The sequence below is a fragment of the Ambystoma mexicanum genome, chromosome 3q (genome assembly GCF_040938575.1).
Source record: "Ambystoma mexicanum isolate Mex_15411 chromosome 3q, UKY_AmexF1_1, whole genome shotgun sequence".
Taxonomy (NCBI): Eukaryota; Metazoa; Chordata; class Amphibia; order Caudata; family Ambystomatidae; genus Ambystoma; species Ambystoma mexicanum.
This window is the reverse complement of record NC_090926.1, coordinates 1,264,820,311-1,264,834,006: the sequence shown is the minus strand read 5'-3', so window position 1 is coordinate 1,264,834,006 and position 13,696 is coordinate 1,264,820,311. Positions and strand designations below refer to the sequence as shown.

At 47.7% G+C, this 13,696-nt stretch overlaps 1 protein-coding gene across 1 annotated transcript in view; it reads right to left on the bottom strand.

Annotated features, from left to right (window-relative positions):
- LOC138447859 (lysosomal alpha-mannosidase-like) overlaps nucleotides 1–13,696 on the bottom strand; it is a 564,797-nt gene that overhangs the window by 452,892 nt on the left and 98,209 nt on the right. The gene's annotated exons all lie outside the window — the stretch shown is intronic.

Below are 13,696 nucleotides of genomic sequence, written 5' to 3'. Positions count from 1 at the left end.
CCTTCCAAAACATATATAAAAACACAGTTCCCAAGTATCAGGGGGGGTGAACTCTTCCCCTATTCTTTTCTCTGGTTCACAAACATAGTATCGAGTCTGGTTCACTATCCTGCCAGAATTGACTGTAGATCTTGGTGGTATCAGGTAATAATATTGCCATATATATGGTCGCCGTAAATAATATCGCCGGGAAAATGTTGTGGTGATATTATTTGGGTGACCATGTATATGGGTACAGGGGCCCAAAAAAAAATTCCATGCAATAATGTTGCCACAAAAAACGGCAATTTTTCGGCAATAATTTTGCATGGCGAGATTTTTGTGGCGACATTATTACATGGAACCGATCTTGGTTTCATAAGAACACAGTTTCAAAGTATCCTGGAGGGTCAGAGGGGTAGACACTCTTCCCCCCCTGCTCTTTCTCCAGTGCAAATGTGGCATCCAGTCTGGTTCACTATCCTGCCAGACTGGACTGTACATCTTAGAATTCCAGAAAACTTCTTTTGGCAATGGGTCCTCGACCCCCTGTTTGAGCTTCTTACACAGCTCTCTCTCTTACGTGGGTCCCAGTTCCCTCTGGGCTTGCTTTCCCGACTTGTTTTGTAGCTTGTTTCTCTTTTGTGTGGGTCCCAGACCCCTTTATATTATCTCTGGATTTTCCAGACTTGTTCTGGGCCTTAGCCCCTTGACTGTGTGCTTGTTTGGACATGTGTGGGTCCTTGTCCCCTTTGTGTTGCTTTTGCAGGACTCAAACAACTTCATATGGGTCCCAGATCCCGGTCTGCTGCTTTTGCAGGCCCTCTGCTCCTGCCTCAATGTCCAATTGAACAGATCTGTGTACTCTCCTGCCAGGTACTGTTCCAGTTTGTAAAGTGTTTCAGTTTTGACAGTTCTTTCGTATCCCTTTCTGCTTCTCAGGATATTGGTATATGTCTCTTTAACTTTAACCTATTTGCTGCCCTCTGTGTCCCACCAGCGGCCCAACCTTTTCCTACCTTGGCGGAATGCGATTGTGGTCTCCGGTCTGTCCTGGGAGTAGAGCACGGGTCTCTGTACTGCTTCAGCACTTGGCGTCCTGCTCCCGGCAGCTGCGCAACGGTAGGCTCTCTCTGCGTGATTTCTCCTTGCTTTGGCTTCGCCGGTCGGGATTCCGCTTTCCCCATTACCAGACAGGCCTTTGCTCCATGGAGCTACTGGAGACACTCGTCCCTCCTAGACGGCATCTTGTTCTCGTCTCCCCGGGTCTCTCGGCACGGAACCAGCGTGTGGTTCCTCGTTCATCCAGGGCTGAATTGACAAGATACACAGTACTTACTTGCTTTTTAACCGCAGAAACTGCCTCGCTTTTTAATCGCAGAGACTGCATCTAATAGACTACTTTTATCTCCCCATCAGTGATTGTATGCACTGCACCTGGGTAAGTCTCACTCTTCCTCCTCCCAATAGGATATGTATGAATGCAGTCCTCTACTCTACAGAGATACATAGATGGGTGTCAGGACAGAGTGTGGTGAGAGGAAAGAGGGGACAGAAATGGAGGGGAGTGAATACTGCGTTCTTCCAAGGCGACCGTCACTGGTCCCATGAAGGGCTTCCCTGCCCATGAGATCCACCCACTGAGTACCACCCCCAGGGGGACTATCGGGTAGCAGTCTCTCCTCCCTGGTTTCATAGGGAGGGGCTCCCCCATGGAAGCAGTGGCAATACCCTGGGATTGATCACAGAAGATACACCAGTAGGCAGATGACACAGTTGTCCCATCGATTAATTGCATCAACGAAAGCCATTGAATCAAGCACGGTCATTCATCCAAAAAGGGCATTCTTGAAAACCCTACAAAGACTGAATGTGTTCTCCTAGGTAACCCCACCAAGCACGCACAAGTCCAGAATGGGCTGACTGAGCTGAAGTAACAGATCTGCCTCTCTTTAGATAGATTGTCTTTTTGAATATCTTCCCCTTTCTGTCCTTAGCCTCCCAGCACTACTGCTGGCCTCTGGGACTTTCTTCTGAGTCCAGGGGTGAGTGAGACCTTTTAATCTCACCCACCTCCTGCATGCACTTTAGTTTCGGGATAACTGGATGCCTTCTTACACGGATCCAGTGGAAGGGAGACCCTCTCCCCCTTAGTCTGTGGCTCATTCTTTCCTATGGTAGCACAACCACTATATGCAATATTGTTTTGGGTTTAATGAAGAGTCCCCTGACTCCCCAGTGCAGGAGTAGCTACCCTTTTGCGACTGTAGCATTTTGCCAATTACAGCACAAGCCATCTGCAATGGATTGCTGTGGAGATCCTTTGAGTCCCCTAAAGTACCCGTTTTGCTACTTTCCAGGCATCCTCGGAACAGGCTGTTGGCAGTCGATATTTTGTTAATCTCATTTTTGGGTGCTTCACCCAAGGCTGCTGCTGCTGCTGCAGCCATGATAATGTACTATGGGAGACTATATACTCGATTTGGCACCCCTTACTCTTTTAAGGTGGCCTGTCCTTTGTTAGCCGTCAATACCCGAGGACTGCTGCAGTGAGTAGTACTGGCCCAGTAAGAAGTAGCAAGTTCCCCATCTCTACCTTCAACTTAACAGAGAATAACTCTGCATGGTGCCTTCCTCCCTAAAACTGGTGGGACCAACCAGTCACCTGTCCTGCTCAAGGTTTGTTGACTGTTTTCCATCGCTAGAGCATGCACCGCTGCATTTGCTCTGCAAAGCCTGAAACCAGACATCCGTTGTTGCAAACTATTCCGGCTGAACCAATGGCTGGAAATTATCGTGGGCATCTACAAGGCTCTGCTGGGGTTCTGAAATCCACTGTGCTGCCCTTCACCAGGAGATGTGCATGCAGGACGCCCAAATTTCAACCGCTGGTTTGATGAGGGTCTTGTGACCGAGTCCGGGGTCAATGCAAGAGATGCATCAGTGAAGATCTGCGAGGGTCCCTTCACTGTGGAACCTAGTCTGTGCGTTTCCATAAGAGGATCGAAAGCAGATCAGGGATGACCCACTCAAAACCGCGACAAGCCAACACTACACAGTGACACCAATGGTGAGCCTTGCTTTCCCCTAGAGAGGTATTGTCACCTAGGACCACTCAACTTGTTAGGGGTTTTCAGGGCCCGGTAGCCCTTATATCTCCTGAGCTGCCCAACTCCAGATAGGGATTGCATTGGCCCCAAAATCCACACCTTTGCACTACACGGGGCGGTGGTGTCCGTGTCAGTTTGTTTGCTTATTTATTTGTATGGCGCGCCTGACCTTTGGGTACCTGGGCACCTTGCACAGGTAAAGTTACAGGAATGCTTTAAACTTAGTTGCGAAGGTTACAGAAATAAAATAACAGTAGTATAAAAAAAAGATACAAGTCAAAACACAAACAAGGAGGTATACACATATGGGGGGGTGTGTCTATAGGGCCATGGAGTAGGACGTGTCTTCTGAGATGCTCCCGACGATCCGATATGATCCTGCGTGAAAATAAGCTAAAAAATGCATGATCGTGCTCAGAAATACACTATTGGATGTGTAAAGGCGTGGGGCAAGTTTGATGAAGAGCTGAATCCTTGATAACTTCAGGAAGATTGGCAAGATCAACTGAAAGTTTGTGGCTGCGGTGCAACACCCCAGACAAAATGGCCGGCGCACTAGAACAAAGGAGGCTGAGCGAGGCCCAGCAGACCCACGGCAGACGAAGGCTTGCAGGGAGAGCGCAGCATGTGGAATGTGATGAGGGAAGCAACTGCGGCTGAGAGAACTGCACTGGGAATATAGAACCAGTGGGAGACACTGTTACACTGCACGCCTGGCATCAAAGAGGCCCAGCCACGAGACGAATAAAGAAGGGGCCCGAATAGCCCCACGAACAGGGCGAATAGCTGAGGGGGTTCCCTCGACCACTTGGCGTGGGGGACCTGTAGAGACTTGGAAGGAGAAGCGGACCACAACACATTGCACGAGCTGCTCACGACTCGCGTGAGCTGCAACAGACTACCCTCGAAAGCGAGAGGTGTAACCCCCCCAGAAAACGGACCAGGATAAGGCACAGGAGACATATAGATCTGGCGGTGCCGCAGCAAGCCACAGCCACGGAGAAGGAGGAATGGGGAAGCAGGACCTGCATGCTACAGAAAAGGCAGGACTGCACAAAGTCGGTGAGGAGGAGGCAAGACCAAGAGCAAGCAGCCCACCATGGCCATTTTTTGCCAAGCCCCAACAGACTCCAACCACCCTGGTACAGGGTTCGGCAGCCGCGCCTGCAGAAATATCCCTGACAAAAGAGGATCACTTGATCCTAACAGCCATTACGGAGTTGAAAGCCTTGTGGGGGACAGTGATGGCGGACCTAAGAACCGCCTTGGAAACCAAAATAGATGCGGTTGGGCTAGAGGTCAACCTACTGCAACAAGATGTGAGAGCGCTGGCTGAAAGAACAAGAGGCCTAGAGAGTGCAGTGAAAACCAACACGGAAACCAGCACAAGCAACGCAAAGGAAGTCCACATACTGAAGCAACAGGTCACCAACTTCAAGATCCACGTGGAGGAGGCTGAAGGTAGAGCGAGAGAACAATATATGGGTGGTCGGCCTACCGGAGGGAGAGGAAGGACAGGACCCCACGGACTACGTGGAGAATTTGATCCTGCAAGAAATAGGAGCCGACAAAGTTCACAAGGATTTTCTGTCGAACGGGCGCATAGGGCCCTGATGAGGAAACGGAGACCTGGAGTCCCCCTGTCGGGCGATAATAGCAAAGATCTTGAACTATAAAAGCAGAGAAGATCCTGGAGTACTTTCGCAAAGGTGGAACGATCGAAAGGGCATCTGCAACCATCACAGCATACCCTGACTACAACATGTTGGTGCAGAGACAGCGTTATAGCTATGTGGCAATCAAGAGGAGATTGCGTACGGCTGGAATCAAGTACATGCTTTTGTATCCCGCAAAGCTCAAGGTCCTGCACAAAAGTAGGGCATACTTTTTTGACACCCCGGAGGATGCAACGGCATGGCTGGATATGCATGGTTGTCCCAAACAAGGCGAGAAGCAAGATCACGAGGATCACGATAATTGAGGGGGTCACATTATGTAGGATGCAAAGATGGAGAAGGAGGGGCCTCGGGAGAAAACAAAAAGGATTGTTGCATGGGTAACGAGGGCGGGGCGAGGACATATATCATTCAAAATTGCAATAAGAGACATTTGGACTTGTTGGACTAGAATATAAAATGTGAATGAATATTGGGTAGCACTAAGCGCGCTCACATAGAAGCAAACTGGAGTGGCAAGACGGAAACAACCTACCCCCAGGAGTTAGAGTAGTAGGGCCGCCATTAGGGCGACTTCACCCTGCTGAGCCGTGAGTAAAGACAATTGCCAGAAAAGGGCTAGATGCGGGGGTGCCAGAGATCCAGGGATGGAGCTGGGCAACAGTTGGGTAGGGTGTTGGTGCGGGAGGAAATGGAGGGGAGTGAGTTGGGGCAGGGAAGGGAGGCGGGAGGGAGGGAGGTTGTGAAGTTTGAAGTGTATGTTGTTTGGGAAGTTTATGTTGGGAAACAAGCCCGCACAGAATGGAAATGTACTTGGTCATGGACTGCACTTGTGGTGGTCGGAGAGGGACCCGGATATGCTATGGGGGGATCTTAAAAATAATTACTTGGAACGTCAGAGGGTTCAGTAGTTATTTAAAGAGAAATAAGGTCATGCTATACTTACGCAGACAGAAAGTAGACATAGCCCCGCTGCAGGAGACTCATCTTACGCAAGACAAGATAAAGATGATCTGGAAGAAATGTAGGGGGACTGTGGTGGGGGCATCATATTTGGCCTATGCCAGGGGAGTGATCATTTGGGTGGCGCCACATGTCCCGTTCCAATTGTTACAGTCCACGGTGGAGGCAGACGGGAGGATGGTCATGATGAGGGCTGGTGGAAAATAGGGAGATAAGCATCATATACATGTACGCCCCGAACCAAAACACGGCAGCATATTTTAGAACCTTATGCAACAAACTCAGTACGAGCTTGGGAGGGGCGGTGATCTGGGGAGGAGATTTCAACTGCGTGTTATACCCCAGGGTATATAGGTCCGATGGTAAAATGGATAGACCCACCCCAGCTGCTAGAGCACTGCACACGTTGTTGGATGATTTCGGATTTGTGGATTTATGGAGGTCACACCACCCCCAGGACAGGCAGTATTCACACTACTCATAATCCAATCTAGTATGCAGGTTTTGTGGGGCTATGTTTGCCACACAAGAGTTAATGATTGAGATAATGCAAACAGAATATAATGCGAGGGTCCTCCCGGACCACTCGCCGCTAATCCCGAGATGGTAATACCGACCCCCGAGGACAAAGATCCCGACATGGCGCCTCAGAGCAGAGGCGCTGAAAGACACCATCTTCAGGGAGGACATGAGGGAGGAAATAATAAAATACTTTGAGATATACACTGGCAGTGTAGAGACAGCGGATATGCTTTGGGAGGCCTTTAAAGTGGTAATAGAGGGGGTAGCTATGGCTAAGACCAGGGGGCTACAAGGAGGGATCCAGGCTGAACTGCAGGATACGGAGAGAGAACTAGAAAGGGCACTAAGGGAGGGAGGTAACACCAAGGAAGATAATGAAGTAATACTTAAGCTGCAGCAGAAATGTGCGGGGCACTGGGAGAGATTGTGCAATCTTAACTATAAGAAGTATATAGAGAGACAGCATGCAGGGGGGCGGGGGGAGGGGAAATAAACCAGGGGGGTCTTGGCATGGCTATACAAGAGTGAGACCCCCAGGCCCACAATCAGAACAAAAACGAGGGAGGATGGGAGCGTAGTGGACACCCAGGAGGGAGTTACCCAGGAATTTGTGGAGTATTATCGACTCCTGTATGGGGATGATGAGGACAGCGATTGTACAGAAATAGTAGAAACCCTGGAAGATATAGGACTGCCGCAGATCAGTGCCGAAGAGCGGGAGGAGCTGGATGTCCCGATTAAATAGTGCGACAGTTGCCTACTAGCAAGACTCTGGGGACTGACAGATTCCCAAGTGAACTTTATAAAACATATAAGGATGAAGTGCTTCCTCCGCTTTTAGAAATGCTGAACGAAATGTATGAAGTGGGTAGGCTGCCAGAGTCCCTTAGTTAAGCGACAATTATACAGCTGCCCAAACCCAATAAGCCCGGTCATAACACTGGATCATACAGACCCTTGTCAATGCTCAAGACAGTAAAACATTGACAGCTGTTCTGGCAAATAGAATGAGGAGTGTTATTGCTAAACTAATACATCCCGACCAGACTGGCTATGTTCCAAACAGGAACATATCCAACAATCTTAGGCGACTCCATCGAGTTGTTGAGCACGCAATGAGGATGAAGACGAACTGGCAATTGTATCGCTAGATGCAATAAAGGCCTTTGATTCAGTTAAATGGCCGTGGCTGATGGCGGCCCTGGCTGGCTATGGGATAGGGCCCTGGCTGGCTATGGGATGGGGCCTAGGTACTTACAGTGGGCCAAAATGCTATATAGCGTGCCGTTAGCTAGAGTTAAAACAGGAGCGGTGATATCAGAGAGGTGGCAACTTCGTAGAGGTACTAGGCAAGGATGCCCGTGGTCTACTATGTTGTATTTTTGGCCATATACCTGAGACAACAGTACGACCCGATAGGCATTACTGTAGGAGGGGAATTGCATCTAATCTCTTTGTATGAATACGGATGACATGTTGTATTTAAGGTACCCGGAAGAAAACCTCCAGTACATTCTGGAAGTGATGGAGCGATATGCAAGGCTGTCTGGCATAGCTGTGAACCCCCAAAAAAATCTAGTATATTTCCACTGGGCAGGTACAAAGGGATCCTGTTAGAACAGCTACCGGTACTACAGATACCATGGGAGGTGTGCACGTTCCGATATCTTGAAATAGATATATACCACACGGTAGAAGAGGAACACCAGTATAACACAGAGGAGGCGATCAGGAAAATTGGAAATAGCATGATGTTTTGGGTGAAGCTACCCCTAGCGATGATGGGGCGAGGGGCAATGTTGAAAATGGTGGTCCTAGCGAGACTCTTGCATTATTTTGGAAATATCCCACACCTTTTAACAAGGGGGACCTTTGCTATGATAGAAAGCATGTGCAGGGATATCCTCTGGCATGGGACGAGGAATAGAGTAGCCCTTTGGAAGCTACACAACTCATATGAAACAGGGGGTATAAAACTGGTCAACTACGAAATCTACTACATAGCAAGCCAGCTGCAATATTTAGCTAAATAGCTCTCTGAAGAGTCAACCTCGGAGTCTAGGCTGTTCCGACAGGAATGTGCCCCATACTTCCTAAAGGAAATGATGTGGCTGCCTAAGGCAGATATGGAGGGTCGCCCAAGGATGATGATACTAGGGTGGAAGATATGGCGCAGGGCCTGGCAGCTGATGGTGAATTCATTCCCGTGTTCTCCGCAGGTACCACTAGTGGCGCTGGCGGGTGAATACAAGCAGTTAAGGATGATGATTAGGAAACACTGGGAACCGGTGGGGATAGCAACAATGGGTGATATATGACAGGAGGGGAACATAAGGAACTTTGCAGTGTTAGAGGAAAAAACTGGATTACATACGGGCCAGTATATTACTTACCACAGGGTGGTGCGGAAAATCAAGTAGACATGGTCCGAACTAGTACTAGAAGAAGAACCGGATACTACCATAGACACAATATATGACATCGCAGAGGGGGGAAACGAGATATCCAGAATATATGAGCTGCTGATGTCCAAGGTGGGGAAGGAGGTGGCACAGCTGAGACAGGATTGGGAAGAGGAAGTGGGAGCCCCAATGAGTGATGGGATGTGGGAACGGGCCCAAGGGTACCACAAAAAAGTGTCGAGGAATGCAAGACTGCAACAGATACAACTGTACATAACCCATAGGGCATATAGGACGCCCCAGAGAATAACCAAATTTAAAAATGTAGGGCGACAAGCATGCCCCAAATGTGATAAGGAAAATGCCGGAATGCTGCATATGTTCTGGTCATGCCCAGTCATTGAGTGTTTTTGGGGTGAGGTGGCACACAGGTTGGCCGAAAAAGAAGATTGTGGTAGATACGGTGTGGGCCCGTTTGATGGGAGGGTTTCCGGTCCACGTAAACTCAAGCATGTGAGTAAATTAAAGGATTTAGCGTATGCACTTGCAAAGAGGAGAATTGCCATGGGGTGGAAGGCATGCTAGAGACCACGAATAGAAGTATGGTGAAAAGATCTACAGAAATGGGCCAAGGCGGAAACTGCCGTATGGCAAGATGCAAGTAATGTTGGGGGGGGGGGGGAGAGGCCGAGACCCTGATAGCCTGGAAACAATTAATAGCAGAGTTATTTGGGTTACTACGAGAACCAACGGAAAACATGGAGGAGGAATCCTTATCACAAGATGCAGAAACAGAACACGGCAGGGAATAGGCTCGTAAGGGGGGGGAGAAGCAGTGGACATGTTGAAGTGATGTATGTTTATAATGTTATTGTATGCACTACAAGTTTGGTTTGTATTGTTTGTTGAAATAAAATTAATAAAATTGTTTTAAAAAAAAAAAAAGGAGGTATACACATGTACAAGTAAATGCAGATAACTTCTGACTCGGCATGGACGGCTAGAAAGAGTCAGACCAATCAAGATGGACCATGCATATGGGTGGTTAGGTCTGACCAGGGGTGTCATTGTTGACGAACTATTTTATCGCGTTACGTCTAAACAAGTAGAAGGGTTGATCATCTCTCAGTGAGAGGGGGTAAGGCATTCCATATTTCTGCCGCCTTGACAGGGAAACTCGTTCTACCCGCTTTTTTTAAGCTTAAATCAAGGCACAACTAGGCGTGCTGAATTAATAGTCCTTGTGGGGCGTATGGAGAATTTTTTGGTAATTCTCTCCGAGAGGTAGGTGCTGCGGGGTTGAAGCATTTATTTGTTAGGGATAGGGTTTTGAGCTCGATTTTGTAGAAAGCCATTTGCTCTGTCTCCGGAGATGTGAGATATGTTAGTTCCTTGGTATGACATGTGACGCTCGAAGTGCGTTGTTTTGCAGTGTTTGGATGTTCTTAATGAGGTTTTTGTTGGCTCCTAGATACAAGGCATTACAATAATCCAGCTTGGAAAGAATAAGTGCTCTTGCTAGGGTGGTGCAGCTGTATTTCGATAAGAATGGTCTGCAGGCTCTAATCAGCTTACAAGTGTAGGCTTCCGCGGACGCCATGGCGCTGACTTGTTTGTTGCGTGTAAAGGCGGAGTCAAGGTGACAGCCTAGGGTTTTACTTCTCTGGCCACTTTAATAGTATTGCCATCGATATTAAAGGTGGAGTAGTTAGAGACTAGCTAGTGTATTAAGGTTGGACAAGGAGCCGAGTATTAGCAGTTCAGTCTTATCATCGTTCAAACATAGGCCATGTGCATCCATCCAGACCTGGATGATGAGGTATATTCTGTTCACCAAAGTCAGGTCCTCGTCATATTTACGAGAAAGGGGTATGAGGATCTGGGTGTCATCTGCATAGTTAGTGTAGGTGACACCCAGATTGTCTAGGTCATCGAATAAAGGCTTTGTAAAAACAGAAGGGGAAACACAAGAGCCCTGTGGCACACCACAAGTTATTGGGATCAGGTCAGCTGCCGCTAGAGGCGAGAAGACTTGCATGGTTCGGTGATTGAAAAATGATTTAATCCATGTGATGGCACTTTGTGAGAAGTGTGTAGCTGAGGCCAGGTGAGAACTAGGTGGTCCACCAGGTCAAAAGCGGCCGAAAGGTCGAGAAGTAACAGCAAGGCCGTTTTACCCTTATCCTTTAGTTCATCAATCTGTGTTTTTAGTTCTATTAGAGCTGTTTCGGTGCCGTGGCGAGGTCTAAATCCCGATTATCGGGCACCCAGGAGATGGTATGACTCAAGGTATTCCTGGATTTGGATATAGGCCACCTTATCAAGGATCTGGAGTAGAAAAGGTACAGTGGTAACTGGCCTGTAGTTGGTGGGGATTGAGGGATCCAAGGTTTGTTTTTTCAGGAGGGGTAGAACCCATGACTCCTTGAGGTTAGTGGGAACAGTGCCAGAGGTAAAAGAAGAATTGATTAATTTGGTTATAAATGGGGCAAGGTCTCTGGCGGCTTCTTTGACAATCTGTGCCGGGCAGCTGTCTAATTGGCAGTTAGAAGGCTTGAGTGAAAGAATTACTTTTTCAACCTCGAGAATGGAGACTTGGGTGAATTTAAACTGGTTGAAGGGAGTACTGATAGATGCACTAGTAGGACTATGTTTATCTGATATAGGTAGTGTAGCTTTTTTGTTAGCTATCTTACTTTGGAGTTGGGCAATTTTATTCTGCAAGGCGTTCTGGATACTTGTGCACCAGGGTTTATCTTTTAGGCAATTGTCTGATTGAGGAAATGGGGTGTCAAGTTCTGTTAGAATAGTGAACAATTCCCCAGCACTCGATTCTCACGTTGTAGGACGCTTTTTTGGCACGTACAATTTCCTTTTTGTAAAGGGACGCTAGTTTGACTAGGTTAGTTTTGTTTTCATCAGTAGGGTTGACTTTCCAGAGATTCGAGATTCCTTTTCTCAGATTTTTTAGGTGGGGGTTAAACCATGAGTTCAAATGAGCTTTTGGTTTACTTTTCTGCCTATTTAGTGGAGCAATTTCATCAAGGGCTTTGTCATAGCATCGTTATAAGCATTTATTAGGTTGTCTGGACTGGTTGAATTGGGGAGTAGATTGAGGGTCAGTACTTCTGGGGGGGTCCACCTGAAGGTCCGGAGGGGAGGTACTTGCGCCTCATCACACTGGAACTGGACTAAAGTCCCTTAAATCCTCATCTTTGCATTGTTGCAATTACCCTGCACAAACTGAACTTGGTACTGTACCTGAACTAAATGAGTGTCCTCCTGGCTACTCCCCTCCATCCCCAGGAACCTTTTGGGACACCTAAAAAAACGTGTGCTGCACTAGGGCTGGACTTTTCTGAGGTATTATTATGGTGCAGGGCTTCACTGTGAGAGAACATCACTTGCTCCCTATTTTAAAATATTGCATCACATGCAAGTGCGTTATGCCAAAGTAATTTACAGTGGAGTTTAACCCCTTGAGTTTGACCTGAGTGCAGAATGTGTTGCAATGTATTATTCCTTACCTCATAATATCTAAAGTGTAGCGCTGTGGTAAAGATTGCATGTTTAGAACTTTTGGGTCTTTCATTTACCCACTTTGCTAAGTGTTACCTGTACTACACAACAGTGCCCCCTCCTCCTCAGATCAATCTCGCTGCATGGCCACAACTACTTATGTGATTGGCTTTGCTCAACCGAGGTTGTAAGAAACCTTGCTAACCTTGGCTTTTTCAAGTCCTAGCCCAGATAGTGACTTTCAAAAACCCTCCCAATACGCCTCAACTCTCACCTAGTGGAAAATGTGTCTGCTTTACCATCAACTGTGAGCTCTTCACCAAACTAGGCATTCAGCATGGTACTAGTTAAAACTCCCTTGCAAAAGCAAGCCTTTCATCCCTGCCCAGAGTTTCAGAACAGTTGTCGAAGTCCTGGTCATCTCGCACCGGGACATCAAGGGCAACCTGCATGCATCTCAGATGTCATTTTGGCCCCTCTGGAAGCCATGCTACAGCACGCCTCATCGCCGGAATACGGAAAGCATGCTACCCTATCACCCCTCCGTATCCTGCTGTTCCTAGCATGCATAATGTGCAAGAGTGCCTACATCACCTAAAAAGCAGTTACAGCCTCACCTCTCCACCAGAACCCACTACCTCTCCAGACTGGAAGCAAAGAAAAGGAATCCAGCCTTTTCATTCTATGCACCTCATCTCTAAAACAAGTTAGCAACACACATAAGACTGCCGCCCCCCCCACCACTTCCATCACACCATCACACACTACAGCAAGGACCTCAAGAACATCTTGCCAATCGCCCCGCTCACCCGCATTTCTCACCCAGGGCACCCATTCCCCTGTTTGCCCTACCCATCCCAGCCCCTCTTCTACCCCTGCACTTTACTTGTAAGGCCTGGGTGTGTGCCCTTTGTACAGCCCCCCGCTGCTTCCCAGCTAGATTCAGGCTTTAAAAATCCCATACATAAAGACATAAAGGTCCAAGCGGCCAACCGATCTAAGCAGGATAGGGTGTGCCCTTGGGCCACCTTTGTTTAACAGTGCTAAAGCTGCGAAAGTCAAGCGCTTAGTCGGGGGTGCTGGTTAACTCGAATATTTTGGAATAAACAAACTGTTTATATAAACAAAAACATGTTTGTGGCCGTGTTAGTTCAGTTGGTTATTCCTGGGCACGGAGAGTATCTCAGAGGCAACACCTTTGTCTTGCTTCCAAGACAACGCAGAGAAACACAGTTTTGAAATCCGGTCTGTAAGGGGGTGAAGTCGGACAAAGGAGTAGCATGTTTCAACAACGTTTTATTCAAGAAATAAAGAAAATAACCCAACTCTCCACATCTTTAAAGGGTTATCCCTACCTAAACAAATATCAACTTGGGAGCTCAGGACTTTTTTCCAAATAAAGTGTCAGTTCTCAGTCCAAAAACCTACTCTAGCCCTACCACTAATCTAAAAAAGGGTTCGGCATCCAAATGAAAATAGTACAAGGAGAATGGCTCCCTTCTCCTGGTTAATGGGCTCCGCCTTT